At 44.0% G+C, this 15,676-nt stretch overlaps 2 protein-coding genes across 2 annotated transcripts in view; one reads left to right on the top strand and one right to left on the bottom strand.

Annotated features, from left to right (window-relative positions):
- Positions 1 to 15,676, top strand: part of LOC308401934 (uncharacterized protein) — a 565,304-nt gene that overhangs the window by 183,854 nt on the left and 365,774 nt on the right. The gene's annotated exons all lie outside the window — the stretch shown is intronic.
- The window catches only part of LOC308403240 (copine-9-like), a 204,516-nt gene that overhangs the window by 140,936 nt on the left and 47,904 nt on the right, over positions 1 to 15,676 (bottom strand). The window lies entirely within an intron of this gene.

The raw sequence follows: 15,676 nt of genomic DNA, 5'->3' as shown, positions 1-15,676 counted from the left end.
GACCTTGGGACGTGCGGGCCATACTCCACAAAGCCACTTGGTTATGGCGTTCCATGTATGCCCTGCCTGCTAACCATGCACCCTGCTGTTATGTGCTGGATTGTGTCAGGGGCTCTTTACACAGCCTGCACCTGGGCTCTTGCCTGGTTAATATTGCCTGGTGTGATAGACCCCAGCCTCTATGGATCTTACGCTCAGAGCTTGCTCCTGATGTAACAGCAGTCTGGCGAGGAAAGAGCGGCTAGCAGGTCCAGCGGTTATGTGAGGTTAGCCAGATAACTCGAGGCCAGTCAGTTCAATTTAACAACTGACCTTTATTTGACGTTAACAACATAAGACCATACAAGCCAGGTCTCCACAGCTCTACTCCGTTCATACATGCATGTGCGGGGATGGACAGGCGCCGATGCCAGCCCGTTACAATGGTGAGGTCTCTCTCGGAACAGACACATGACATACACACACACACGTCACACACACTAGGAGACTCCCCCCAACCCAACTACTACAATAGTTGGGCAACACCCCCTAGCGGTGCTATACCACAATGATAAGGGTTGTTACACTGTGATGCTATGATTATTTCAGCCACTGGTTGCCGGTGGTCCATACTTGTGCAGGGGCCTGTCCTTCCATGATTTTTCCTCCTCTTCCTCCTCTATCTTGGGTTTCTGCTGCCTGAAGTATTCACTAAGCACGCGGTTGGTTGGGGCCATCTTGCTGATGTACTTGTGGATGTTCGCTGCCTCATCCTGAACTGTGGTGCTGACACTCACCAGTCTCCGGCCTCCTTCCTTCTGCTAGCGTACAGCGTCAGGGTGCTGGACTTGGGGTGAAACCCTCCATGCATGGTCAGGAGCTTTCTTGTCTTGATGTCAGTGGTTTCCATCTCCTCCTTTGGCCAGCCTATTATCCCAGCAGGGTACCACAGGCAGGGTGTCGGTGTTGATAGCCCGGATCTTGTTCTTGCCGTTCAGCTGACTTCTAAAGGACTTGCCTGACCCTCTGCAAGTACCTGGTGGTTGCAGCTTTCCTTGCAGCCTCTTCGTGGTTCTTATTTCCCTGTGGGATTCCCAGGTACTTTTAGCTGTCCTCGATGTCTGTAATGTTGCCTTCTGGTATTTCAATCCCCTCAGTTCTGACTACCTTCCCCTTTTTCGTTACCATCCGACTACACTTCTCAAATCCGAATGGCAATCCAGTGTCTTTGAATTTCAATTCAGAATTCAGAATTAAAATTTATGAAACATTTACATAACATCCACAACCCCATAAAAGTAAAAACTTTTTTAAATCAAAGTTGACTGTGCAGTTTCTATGTCCCACTGACCACTGAAATGATAAATAAAAAAAGTACCAATGTTCATTTGACTGCTGAGTGAGAGGGCTTGTTTCTAGAAGTACTTTAGTAGAAGTAATCAATTCGAATTAAGCTGATGTTCTTTATTAACACGCCCCCAATTCCACCTTTATACTACAGTAGCATTATTCTGTTTAGGGGTTGAAAGAATGTGACATCTGCTTATATAGAGTTGATTGTTGTTGACTAAGTCCACAAAGAGCAGTAAACCTCAAACTACAGCACATCTGACCAAACCCATTACACAAAGAAAACAGCATGAACTCATAATATAAATTCTTATGAGACTTACCTCCACCTCCCCCACTACACCAATATTTAGGGTTTCCCCGCATGCAAAATCACACTTTGAGCCTTGGATAGACTCATCACCACTGTAGGAGACTTATTACTCGTAGGTTCATTAACAAAACCGTAATGGACAGTGCTACATGTTTTTATGAGACTCTCTGCATCTACTTATATTGTTGGAAATAGGGCTGCCACAAACAATTATTTTGATAGTCGACTAGTCACCGATTATTTTTGCGATTAGTCGACTAATCAGATCATCATCCATTGGACGTACAACGTACAGCTTATTGCACCAGCAGCATCTGCTCTTATATAACTATCATTATCTTACAGCTTTAAGTGTTTAAGGTCTGTGCTAACTAAAAATAAAGACAAGATGATAGTTTATTAAATTGTAATGAAATTTGCAGATTGTTTCGGTGGAGTTTAATAAACTCCTTGCTATCTAAAATAAAACAGGACATCGGAGTATATTCTCGAGCATCTCACACTTCTGATAATCAGCTGTCTGCTTGATGTTTATTCAGCTGTGTAAAAACTATAACTTAAATCTCAGCCAATCCGATTTACTCAGGAACAAATAAAATACTGAAAAAAGCCAAACAATAACATTTTTAAGTTATCTAAGTGACTTATATTACATGTTTAACCTGAGTAGCGAAAGACGGCGGTGGGTTTGAAAATGATCTGCCGGGAGTCCGGTGTTCTCAGCGGCTCTAGTGAGCCTAGCCCCCGGCTCGCTATCGAGCTAGTGGGTAACCGACGTCTCCGAAAACGTCGGAGCGCTTTTGAAAATATGTGGTGTCTTGATAAACCGAGCAGATATTTGAAGTTTACACAGCTACATTCTCGCCTGAAAATATGTTAAACATTTCAAATTCCGTTCTTGTCATCCTAATTCTGTTGTTTTCATTCTAATCCAGTTCTTTTCATTCAAATTCTGTTGTTTTCTTTCCATTTCCGTGGTTTTCATTCTAATTCTGTTGTTTTTATTCAAATTCCGTTCTTGTCATTCTAATTCTGTTTTTGTTCGAAATCTGTTGTTTTCCTTCTAATTCAGTTCTTTTCATTCTAATTCAGTTCTTTACATTCTAATTCAGTTCTTTTCATTCTGAATCTGTTGTTTTCATTCAAATTATGTTGTTTTCTTTCAAATTCCAGTGTTTTCATTCAAATTCCGTTGTCATTCTAATTCTGTTGTTTTCTTTCAAATTCTGTTGTTCTCCTTCTAATTCAGCTCTTTTCATTCTAATTCAGTTATTTTCATTCTGATTCTGTTGTTTCCATTCAAATTCCTGTGTTTTCATTCAATTTCCGTGGTTTTCATTCTAATTCTGTTGTTTTTATTCAAATTCCGTCCTGGATATTCTAAATCTGTTTTTTTGTTCGAAATCTGTTGTTTTCCTTCTAATCCAGTTCTTTTTATTCAAATTCGGTTCTCTTCATTCTAATTCTGTTGTTTTTCCTCTAATTCTGTTGTTTTCATTCGAAATCTGTTGTTTTCCTTCTAATCCGGTTCTTTTAAATTTAATTCAGTTCTTTACATTCTAATTCTGTTGTTTTCATTCAAATTCCTTTGTTTTCATTCAAGTTCCGTTCTTGTCATTCTAATTCTGTTGTTTTCATTCGAAATCTGTTGTTTTCCTTCTAATCTGGTTCTTTTAAATTTAATTCAGTTCTTTACATTCTAATTCTGTTGTTTTCATTAAAATTCCGTTGTTTTCTTTCTAATTCTGTTGTTTTCGTTCAAATTTTGTTGTTTTCTTTCAAATTCCATTCTTGTCATTCTAATTCTATTTTTTTTGTTCAAATTCCTGTCTTCATTCAAATTCAATTCTTCTCATTCTAATTCTGTTGTTTTCATTCGAAATCCGTTGTTTTCCTTCTAATCCAGTTCTTTTCATTCTAATCCAGTTCTTTTCATTCAAATTTTGTTGTTTTCATTCAAATTCCGTTCTTGTCATTAGAATGTTTTTGTTTTCTTTCAAATTCTGTTGTTTTCATTCAAATTTTGTTGTTTTCACTCTAATTCTGTTGTTCTCATTCAAATTCCTGTGTTTTCATTCAAATTCTGTTCTTGTCATCCTAATTCTGTTGTTTTCGTTCGAAATCTGTTGTTTTCCTTCTAATCCAGTTCTTTTCATTCACATTCTGTTGTTTTCTTTCAATTCCCGTGGTTTTCATTCAAATTTTGTTGTTTTCTTTCAACTTCCAGTGTTTTCATTCAAATTCCATTCTTGTCATTCTACTTCTGTTGTTTTCTTTCAAATTCTGTTGTTTTCATTCAAATTCTGTTGTTTTCATTCTAATTCTGTTGTTTTCTTTCAACTTCTGATGTTTTCATTCAAATTCCATTCTTGTCATTCTAATTCTGTTGTTCTCGTTCAAATTCTGTTCTTTTAATTCTAATTCAGATCTTTTCATTCTAATTCAGTTCTTTTCATTCAAATTCTGTTCTTGTCATCCTAATTCTGTTGTTTTCGTTCGAAATCCGTTTTCATTCTAATCCAGTTCTTTTCATTCAAATTCTGTTATTTTTATTCAAATTCCGTTCTTGTCATTCTAATTCTATTTTTGTTCGAAATTGTTGTTTTCCTTCTAACAAAGTTCTTTTCATTCAAATTCTGTTCTCTTCATTCTAATTCTGTTGTTTTCATTCAAATTTTGTTGTTTTCTTTCAAATTCTGTTGTTTTCTTTCAAATTCCGTTCTTGTCATTCTAATTCTGTTGATTTCATTCAAATTCTGTTGTTCTCTTTCAACTTCCGTTGTTTTCATTCAAATTTGGTTGTTTTCTTTCAACTTCCATTCTTGTCATTCTAATTCTATTTTTTTTTTGTTCAAATTCCTGTGTTTTCATTCAAATTCTGTTCTTGTCATTCTAATTCTGTTCTTTTCATTTGAAATCCGTTGTTTTCCTTCTAATCCAGTTCTTTTCATTCAAATTTTGTTGTTTTCATTCAAATTTTGTTGTTTTCATTCAAATTCCATTCTTGTCATGGAAGAATGACAAGAATGTCATTCAAGAGACATGACATTCTTGTCATGTCTCTTTTGGCTCTCAGCGAAGGCGGTCGCACTTTTCTCCTCTCCTGCCCTTATCTTCTCTGCTTAGCTTCTTATGTCCTTGTCTTGTCTTGTGTTTTTACTTACTTTTCTCTGGAACACTCTCTCACAGTCTGTTCTCTAAAACCTAAAAGAGGAATTATGGATTTGATCAACTGGTCTCTGAATGCAATTGACACCCCTTCTCAACTAGAAGTCTGGGCTCGGGTGAGCCTGACTGCTGAAGATATCTACCTATTCAGAACCATGATAACAGGGTTCTTGCTGATCGGAGCTGGCTTGGCCCTGGCTTATCGAAGAATTAAGGAAGCGGAACCGGCTGTTCAAACCCTGACAAGGCTGCCCGCTGGGATTGAAATGATGGGACGAGGCATGAGTTTCTCAAAATGGGCTCATTGAGTGCAGCACGGAGAAGATCTTGGAGAACGCACGGCTGCCGTGAATACTCAGAACAAGATCTCTGAGTGAAAAACTGGATTACATCTGGAGGGGCTAGCTCGAATAACACCTTTGAGTGCAAATTCGATCACATCTTGGGGAAGTGCACTGCGGTCGTGAGTTCTCAGAACCTGCTCTTTGAGCAAAAAAAATGACAACATCACGGAACGTAAGTTTGGATAACATCATAGAAAGCTCACGGCTCTTCAACGGGAGATTGAGAGACCAGTGTTGGACAGTTAGAACAGCTTTGAAATTCATATGAGTTGTTCGCACAAAAGTAAAAACCATCATCACTTCATGCGGAGACCCCTTCGGCGCCAGCTGTGGCCTCAAGGCTGGAGCTGAACAAAACACCCTCGCTATCGAGCTAGTGGGTAACAGACGTCTCCGAAAATGTCGGAGCGCTTTTGAAATATGTGGTGTCTTGATAAACCGGGCACATATTTGAAGTTTACACAGCTACATTCTTGCCTGAAAATATGTTAAACGTTTATTTTGTGACCCAGAAAGAATAATAAGAGCAATGTCTGTGAAGGTTCTCAGTCATCCAGGTCATCGTAGTCAAAGGAGCTTGCAAAGAAAAGTATAAGAGTAATATTAAAACTAACTAGCTGCCACCATTGTTGGAAACTGAGCTGGGCTGCGCTATGAATTCTGGGACACAGCTTCTTCTTCTTCGGGGTTTAACGGCAGCTGGCATCCTTGTACATGCAGTGCTGCCATCTTCCGTTTCAGTCCGTTATTACACTCTCAAATCCTACTACTCATTCCTGCGTCTTTTGTGATCTTACAAAGCTTCAAACGACGCGTTCACTAATAAATTAGTCGTCGACGATTTTGATAGTTGACGTAATCGTGACTAGTCGACTAATTGTGGCAGCCCTAGTTGGAAACATTACTACATTTTATTCTTGATTCATTTTATTTTATTCTTTTCCTAGATTGCAGACATTTTTGTTTCATTAGTGCTCTGTTTGAGTACCTGCACATTGTACCTCATGTCTTTTTGTCTGTTTGCTTGGTAATTTTTTAAGTGATTTTAAGTGACAAAAATATTTTCATGTTTATTATTATTCAAATATCTTTTTTCTATTTTTTTTCTATTTCTATGTTGTAAACACTTGGTAGAGCTCTGCAGGTCAGGGACAATGTTCATTGCAATGAAAATTATTTTAAATGTACATTTGGAAAACAAATTCTTTACTGAAGTGAAGCCACATGCACTCAGTAGGAGTTTGGTACAGCTACAAATAATTTCTTGGCCTCCTTGAAGTATGGGGATTATGGTAACTACGTACAGCACACTAAAACTTATGATGCATGACACTTAGTCAAGCATTAAACAGAGTAAGAGTGGATGAGTTATAATTTGCATGACTTAATATTTCAACATTAACGGTTTACCTTGTGAAGAGATTAAGACTCCTCACTAAGCGGGGCGGCTGCAGTCCCATAGGAGGAAGCTTTAAAGTGAAAAAGTTTATGTAGAGAGAATAACACTGAAATTCATTTCTGAATTATTTCTAACACAGAAAAGGAATTAACTTAACACACTGCACAACTTCAATTTACCTTATTTATTAATTTTTCACGCACAACTACCCTTCCCACCTATTGTCACTGCAAAACATGTAGATGAGTTTATTGGTCATTTTCTGACATTTGCATATTGTTTTCATTTGTTTTGCTTATTTTCTTCTGGCATCTGCTTGCGTGACACAAGAAACTGACTGGATCCACTGTGAGAGGACAAATTCAGTTACTTGGCAGGAGTTTCCAGCAAGAGTCAGAAGTACCTACTTCAAAGTACAAAGACATCTTCGGGGCAGAAGATGTCCACCTGTAACCCTGACTAAAGCCATGCAGGAGGGGATCTCAGGATCCAGACACCAGTGGATAGTTCTCACGTTTTTAAAAGCCTTGCATAGATTTGCATTTCAAATTTTTAGTTTGTTGTTGCTAGAAGATTGTAGTGATTAAGAAACCAGATTATAAAGTGCATGTTGATCATTTCTGGGTAATGAATTGGAAAGAAAATGTAAAGAACTGTAGCACAAAGTAGACGCAGTGTAAAGGAAGGTGTATGGATGTAAATAATGTCCTATATGTCAATGGACTGATTGCACTCAGTCCAAAGACATATACTGAAAACCTGTCCAACAATTTGTGAGTACAAGAAAATAATTATTAGCATACAATGTGTTAAATTTGCTTAGATGAGAGGGTCCAGCAGTAGATGAGAGGAATAGGGAAGGATTTGTCTGTGTTTCAGTTTGGCTTAGCTGTAGCCTGAGAGTGTGTGTAATTGTTTAGAGGGAAAGGAATTTATGGACACTGGGGGTCTGCCTGTCATGAAAGGAGACAGGAAGCTACAGTTGGGGATTGCTGATGCTGATGCTTGTACCTTTAATAAAAACTCATAATTGTTATAACTTAGAAGAAGGTTTGCAGGAGACTCTCCACATGCTTATCTGTAAATGTAAGACAATAAGAGGCCAATGGCCCAGTGGATGCAGAGTGGGGGTCTCAGTGTTTGTAATATGTTAACTCTGGTTTGTATGTTGTCTAAAGGAATTTGGTGTAGCTTGGGTGGGGAGATTACTTTTATGACCGGCAGGAAGTCAGGTATACCGACACACACAGTCCTTTGACTGTTACACTCACACACCCACATGCACACTCACTCACGTGCACACATACACACAGGTACGCGCACACAGTCACTCACGTGCACTCACATAGACACACGGGTACGCGCACACACAGGCACTCACGTGCTCGTGCATACACACAGAGACACAGAGTTTGCAGCACACCGTGGGGGTTTTATGATGGGGTGGCTTCTATAAAGCTGACTGTAACAAACAAAGGAGTGAAGATCTGCAGAGGGACACCGGCCTTGCACGTGTCCCCTTCTAGAAGATGCATGCTTAAATGAAGATGATTAAAGATGAATAAAGGTTTTTGTGAAAATGACTACTGAGTCAGGTGCCGTCTCTGGATGCCCAAGGAATAAAAGAACCGGGGTGAAACCGATTTCATAACACAGACTAGACAGGTGCCTCCTTACGAGCAAGCACTTTGGTGACAGTCGGAAAGAAAAACGCCCTTTAAACAGGAAGAAACCTCCAGCAGAACCAGGCTCAGGCAGGGGTAGGCAGGGGTGAGGGGAGGAAGACAGGGCCAAGATAAAATGTGGAAGACAGCCAGAGATTAATAACAACTTCTGGTTAAATGCAAAATGGTGTATAAACACATAGTGAGTGACAAAAGGTCAGTGAAGAAGAAACACTTAGTGTATCATGGGAAGCACCCAGCAGCCAAGGTCTATTGCAGCATCACTAAGGGAGGATTTAGGGTCACCTTATCCAGCCCTAACTATATGTTTAAGCAAAACATATAGTGGTGGTGGTCAGAGGGCCCGGTGGCGCCAGTGTCCGGCAGCCTCGCCTCTGTCAGTGCGCCCCAGGGCGGCTGTGGCTATAATGTAGCTGCCATCATGTGTGTGTGAATGGGTGGATGACTGGATGTAGTGTAAAGCGCTTTGGGGTCCTTAGGGACTAGTAAAGCGCTATACAAATACAGGCCATTTACCATTCAAAAAAAAAGGACATTTTTAACCTAATCTTAAAAGTAGAGATAGTGTCTGACTCCCGAATCCAAATTAGGAGCTGTTTTCACAGGAGAGGGAACTGGAAGCTGAAGGCTCTGCCCCTCATTATTGAGAATAAAGTGCCCTATTCAGGTGATCAGTATTAGGTCTTTAAGAAAAGATGGGGCGTGAAGTTGGAAATATGCTCTCTCTGTCTAGGCCAGGGGTGCATGCGGCTCTTTAGTCCTTATACTGCGGCTCCGCGTGGTTTGGAAAAACAATTATAAGTATTTAACTTAAGTGTATTTTATTTGTGTTCGTATTTTTAAATTGTGGTTGTAAATTGGAAGATTATTGTGATATTGAAATCTAAAAATAAAATTATATGTTATTATTTTTCATTGCTGAAAATAAGCGTCACACTCGCATAAACCATACCCGCCGAAATGCCCTGCATTTATGGAGACTTTCAACCCCAAGGATCCACATACGTATGTGAGCAGCTATTCTCCACCGTGAATTATGGTAAAAACAAACACCGCTCACGCCTCACAGATGACAGCTTACAGTCCTGCGTAAAGATGAAAGTGACTCCGTACAGCCTCGATTTGCAGGTTCAGGGGCAGAAGTCCCATTGTAAACATACCACGGCAGACCCGACGATGTTTCCGTGAACATGCTTTTCAGCATCTCTTTATTGACCACTTTTCACACATGGTTGCTTACCCACACAGCCTGGTGTAGCTTTTCAGCTCACAGCCCAACACACACCAACACAACAGCAGAGAGAGCACAGACTTTAAGGCGAGGAGGCTTGATTGCAGATACCGCTCAGGTGCGTCCGCCTCCCCTACAGCGGCAGACCACGCCCCGCCACACACATTAACCACGTAAAATAAATATTTCAGATATTTTGCAGATATTTATTTTTCCTTTTTTTCTTTAGCAGCGTAGTACTTTTTTCCAAATATTTTTAAAATTCAGGTCAAGGCTCCGCTACAGGCTGCGAAATTCCAAAGGTGATATAAGCTTGACGGTCACTACAGTTTTTGTTTGCTATAAGAATAATTTAAGTTCAGCTTCAGCGTCATTTAAAAGCGACCTTCAACTGGGTGTATCTCCTTTTTGTTAGTTCAAAATGTGTTCATTATATAAATAAAATTAAATTTTCTCTGTAGCACTTCATGGATTTCATAAGCAACACAATTTAGCTGTTTATACAAAGCATAAAGGTAAAAAACAATAACAGTGTTATCTTCATTTTAGATGCCAAAAAGTATTTGCGGCTCCCAGTGTTTTCTTTTCCATGGAAACTGGGTCCAAATGGCTCTTTGGGTGTTAAAGGTTGTTGACCCCTGGTCTAGGCCATGTGTCTGTCATGACTCTCGCTGCAGCATTTTGGATCAACTCACGGCTTTTCGGGGATTTTTTTTAGGACATCCTGATAATAATGAATTATTGTAGCTCAGCCTAGAAGGAATAAATACATGAACTTATTTTTCAGTATCACCCTGAGACAGGATGGTTCTAATTTTAGAGATGCTGTGCCAATGAAGGAAAGCAATCCTACCTATTTGTTTAATATTTGCATTGAAGGACATTTTCAAAATGGTCAAAAGTGACTTATATTGTTACTGGAGGTCAAGAAAATGCAATCCAGCGTAAGCATCTGGTTAGACACAAGATCTTTAGAAATTTGTTGTAATTAGATGCTAACCTCCGCTTATCTGAATTTAGAAGCAGAAAATTAGACGATCCTGACCAACTAGACTTTGTCTTTGAAACATTTGAGACATTACTGCTGTTTAACTAATTGGTTTGTGTTGTGTTATTTGGCTTTATGTATATAAAAAGCTGGGTATCATCTGCAAAGCCGGGAAAATATATGATATTCCTTCTAATGGTACTCCTTCGGGCACGGATTGTCAACCTTTAACATCAAAAGTTGTTGAAGCTCCTCCTGCCAAGGGAGAGAGATGGGCAGGTGGCAGGTGTAATTGGGAGATGCCAAATCAATATATATAGTATATGTACTAATAGGCATGGTTAACCCTACTCTGTGACTCGTGAGCCACGGGTTGCTGACCTCTAGCCTAGGGAAAGGATGCATAATGTGAACATAATTGGTCCTAGCATAGAGCCTTGTGGAACTCCGTAATTCACCTCTGTGTGTGAAGAAGACTCCCCATTTACATGAACAAATTATAGTGTGTTAGATAGAAATGATTCAAACTTTAATACCTACAGTATGCTCTAATCTTGTCATGGTCCTGGGCCATGTTGGCCCAGTATTCTTGGTTCCTTGTATTTTCGCTCCTTATTTAGGCCATGTTTTCTGAGGTGTCCTGTTGTAGTGTTCCCTAAGTGTTTTCCCTTTGTGACTCTTACCCCCTTTGTGCCCCTCTGTGTATTTATGAGCTCTCGTCTCTCTTTGTGTTTAGTCCATGTTTCCCCCAGCCTGTTATGTCTGTGTTCTCCCCGTGCTCTCTCTCCTCCTGTCTGAACCTCTGTGTACTTCCTGTTTTACTTTGACAGTCTCTCGTCAGTATGCGTCATGTTGTGTTCACTCCTGCCCTGTCTCGTTATGTTTATCAGTGTCACCTGTGTTCCCCACCTGTGTGTAATCTCCTTGTGTTCTCTGATTGTATTTAAGTTGTGTCTTCTGTCATGGTAGTTGCTGGTTCGTCTGTGTTGTTTCCCCTCGGTCTCCCTGCGTCTTCCCGTATGTATTTCCCCGGACCTCCCTGCATCCTCGTTTCTGGTTTGTGTTATTAGTTCTACCCAGTTTAGGTTTTCCTGTTTCATGGTACCCACACCGTTGCTGTTTGTATTTTCGGTTGTCAAATAAACACTCATCTGCACCAGAGCTGCCGCATTTTGGGTCCTATTTCAACTCCACACGGCTTGCCCCGCAAACCGTGACAGAACGAACCAGCCACCATGGACCCAGCGGCAGTCAATCCGTCCGAGGAGCTCCAGGATGACATCGGCTACAATGTGGAGATCCTCCTCGGGCTGTGGCTGGAGAATCCTCCGTACGAGCTTCGCCGCGCCGTGGAAGGTCGGCTACAACGGCTCTTTTCTGGCCTGCCATGGCTACTAAATTCACTTCCTCCGACCATGCAGGCTTTTCTCCGGCACACACCCCACCTTCTCTCAGCCACTCCCGCGTCGCTGCCCGACTCGCCGGATGCGATCTTGCCCGGCCCGTCGGAGCCGTCTGCGGGGAGGAAACGCCGATCGCGCCGCAAGCGCGCCACCCCACAGCTGGACGTTCGGACTTCTAATTCGCCGGCTGTGGTGAGTGAGGACTGTTTTCCATTTGCGGACTGTATGACTGTTCATTCAGGGGCGGTGTTCTGTGCGGCAGATGACTTTGTGAACAGCATATCACCTCCCCCGCAGCCACTCTCAGCACAGTTAGCTCCCCCGCAGCCACTCTCAGCCCAGTTAGCTCCCCCGCAGCCACCCTCAGCTCAGTCTCCAGTGCCACCCTCAGCTCAGTCTCCGGTGCCACCCTCAGCTCAGTCTCCAGTGCCACCCTCAGCTCGGTCTCCAGTGCCGCCTGTAGCGCAGGCCCCAGTAGCTCCAGTGCCGCCTGTAGCGCAGGCCCCAGTAGCTCTGGCTCCAGCATTACCGGTTCCACTCGTTCACTCCATGCAGGGAGAAAGCCTAAGTCCTACTCAAGGTGCTTTTCATGGTTCAGCCGCCATTGGCACTGTTTGCCGCTCCAGGGCTTCCCCAGAGGCTAGGTCCCAGTCCTCAGCTGATTCTGGACCCCTGGAGTTTAAGCAGCCACCTGGGAAGTGCCCCGTGTCAGTGTTGTCTGAGCAGGGCCAGTGCTCAGCACAGCACCCATTTCCTTCATGTCTGCCAGTGGACTCCATGCCTGCTGGCTTTGTGATGGCTTCTGCTGGAGGGTCCAAGGGGCCCGTCCAGCCTTCGTCTCGTGTCTCCGCTGGAGGGTCCGAGGGACCGCTCCGGCCTTTGTTTCCTGTTTCCGCTGGAGGGTCCAAGGGACCGCTCCGGCCTTTGTCTCCTGTTTCAGCTGGGGGGCCCGAGGAGCCCGTCCAGCAGCCTTCCTCGTCAGCTGGTGGTTCCGGAGAACCACACCAGCCTCATGCCTCGTCGGCTGGAGGGTCCGAGGGGCCCGTTCGGCCTCCTGTCTCCGCTGGAGGGTCCGAGGGGCCCGTTCGGCCTCCTGTCTCCGCTGGAGGGTCCGAGGGGCCCGTTCAGCCTCACGCCGCGTCAGCTGGAGGGCCCGAGGAGCCTGTCCAGCCGCCACCTGCGGCCGCCTCGTCGTCGCCTGGTCCAGCTTCATCAGAGTCTTCGTCGTCGCCTGGTCCAGCTTCATCCGAGTCTTCGTCGTCGTCTGGTCCAGCTTCATCCGAGTCTTCATCCTCGCCTGGTCCAGCTTCATCCGAGTCTTCATCCTCGCCTGGTCCAGCTTCAGCCTGTGCTTCGCCTGGTCCAGCTTCATCCGAGTCTTCGTCGTCGTCTGGTCCAGCTTCATCCAAGTCTTCGTCGTCGCCTGGTCCAGCTTCATCCGAGTCTTCATCCTCGCCTGGTCCAGCTTCAGCCTGTGCTTCGCCTGGTCCAGCTTCATCCGAGTCTTCATCCTCGCCTGGTCCAGCTTCAGCCTGTGCTTCGCCTGGTCCAGCTTCATCCGAGTCTTCATCCTCGCCTGGTCCAGCTTCAGCCTGTGCTTCGCCTGGTCCGGCCTCATCAGAGTCTTCATCCTCGTCTGGTCCGGCCTCATCAGAGTCTTCATCCTCGTCTGGTCCGGCCTCTGCTTCTGCTACGCCTGGTCCGGCCTCTGCTTCTGCTACGCCTGGTCCGGCCTCTGCTTCTGCTACGCCTGGTCCTGCGGCTGTTATGCCGCCGCCCAAGCCTCGTTCTGCACCTCGAGATCGCCGGCCATTTTCCGGGCCACCTGCTGGACGTCACCGCCGTCGGGGTCGACCCCCTGAACTGCTCCGTGGTCTCCTTCGTTGCCGCCGCTGCCTTCCGCACGGCCGGTCCCCGGACCGCCATCGCCTGAGTGGCCGCCGCTGCCTTCCGCACGGCCGGCCCCCGGACCGCCATCGCCTGAGTGGCCGCCGTTGCCTTCCACACGGCCGGCCCCCGGACCGCCGTCGCCTGAGTGGCCGCCGTTGCCTTCCGCACGGCCGGCCCCCGGACCGCCGTCGCCTGAGTGGCCACCGTTGCCGTCCGCACGGCCGGCCTCCCGAACTGTATCCACGTCGCCGCCGTTGCCGTCCGCACGGTTGGCCCCCTGAACTCTTCTGTTTTGGACTCCTGTGCTGCCGGCCCCCTGGACCTTTCTGTTTTGGACTCCTGTGCTGCCGGCCCCCTGGACCTTTCTGTTTTGGACTCCTGTGCTGCCGGCCCCCTGGACCTTTCTGTTTTGGACTCCGTTTTTCTTGGGCTGTGGTGTGTTTCGTTTCATTGGTTTTCTTGGGTTGGGTCTCGTGTTTTGTTTTTCCTTTTTGTCTTTTGGCCTTCTGGTGCTCCTGTTTTGTTTTGTTTTTGTTTTGCCCCTAAAGGGTGATTTACAGCATGAACTGTAAGGAATATAGCACTGGGCAGTGGAGTGGATAGAAGCTGGATAAATGTGTTGTCCAGAGACCAAGGATTCACGACAGCCACAACCAGAGGCCATTATCCAAACACTTCTGGACTTGTTCCAATGAATATCCAAAGCGTGAATGTGCCCACATGGAAAAAGAATTGATACTTCAGCCACGAAGAGCACTAACCGCCATGGAGAAAATGGAGAAAGAGGCTAGAGGTCAAGATTAAGGCAACAGGAAGGGAAGGTAGCCAACTATTGTAGCTGCAGAAAGGTGTGATGAAGACAGGGATCCCTAAGAGGTACAGCAAGCTGCCATACCTGAGGCCTTGAAAACTGCCTTAGCTAGCCACCTGAAAAGGTATACCAGACAGATAGGTGTACACTCAGTGACAAGGGGAACAATACGACAAGAGCCCCACCAAGGCTGGGGACAGAGCAATATCGAAAGAGCATATGGGAGAAGGATGCAGCCCATAACAACAATGCTCAGTGGCTAGTGGATCCAAGAGCAGACCACAGCAACCTCCCTGAACAAGCTCTGGTAACCATTACAGTAGCAGACATCCAAGAAAGTTTCAAGCATGAAGAGTTTGATGCACCAGTGAGGACCCATGTGAGGCACACATGGATCTTGAAATGCCTGTCGATAATGACTGAACTGTATCCCTAAGGGATAATCCTTCCACCTTTCAGAGAAAACTAATTTCCGCCATTTGTATCCGTGATCTCAGTCCAATTTTAGCAAACAGATGAAACCTTGATTAATGCATTTATGGCATTTCTTAACAACGATGCACCATCTGGTGGCATTGAGGCATTTTGAACTCAAGTTACCAGCATTACGCATCAATTAAAATTTTACTAGACTAAACAACTAGTAAGGCTGGTACAGACTATTGATAACAGTGATAATTAGTCAGCTATTCGACTAGTCACACGCAGAGAGAGAGAGAGAGAGAGAGAGAGAGAGAGAAAGAGAAGAGTAGCAGGTCCAAGTTGAGTAAATGAAATGAAATTCATCTTAATCTTAGTTTTATTTGCAATCATACAGAATTTTATTCTGTCCTTAAGCACTTTCTAATTATTATGCACACATTCGCACTCCAGTGGATGCACTGGGGACAGTCAGTATCTTGCCCAAGGTTATTTTGACATGGAGATCGGAGGACCTAAGCTCGATGCCCCGAGAGACTGGTTGTCCTTTTTAAACATTATGACTTGACTTTCATGACTTAATTATACTTGAGAAAAACAGGATATTATGTAATAGTATCCAATGTTTACACTGAACAATGTTTACATCTAATAGCTATGTAAGGTTGAGATCATCAACTTGGGCTGCAGCTCTT

The sequence above is a fragment of the Rhamphochromis sp. 'chilingali' genome (genome assembly GCF_963969265.1).
Source record: "Rhamphochromis sp. 'chilingali' genome assembly, chromosome: 9".
In the NCBI taxonomy this organism is placed as follows: domain Eukaryota; kingdom Metazoa; phylum Chordata; class Actinopteri; order Cichliformes; family Cichlidae; genus Rhamphochromis; species Rhamphochromis sp. 'chilingali'.
Note: the sequence above shows the minus strand (reverse complement) of the source record. Positions and strands in the feature narration are given on the sequence as shown.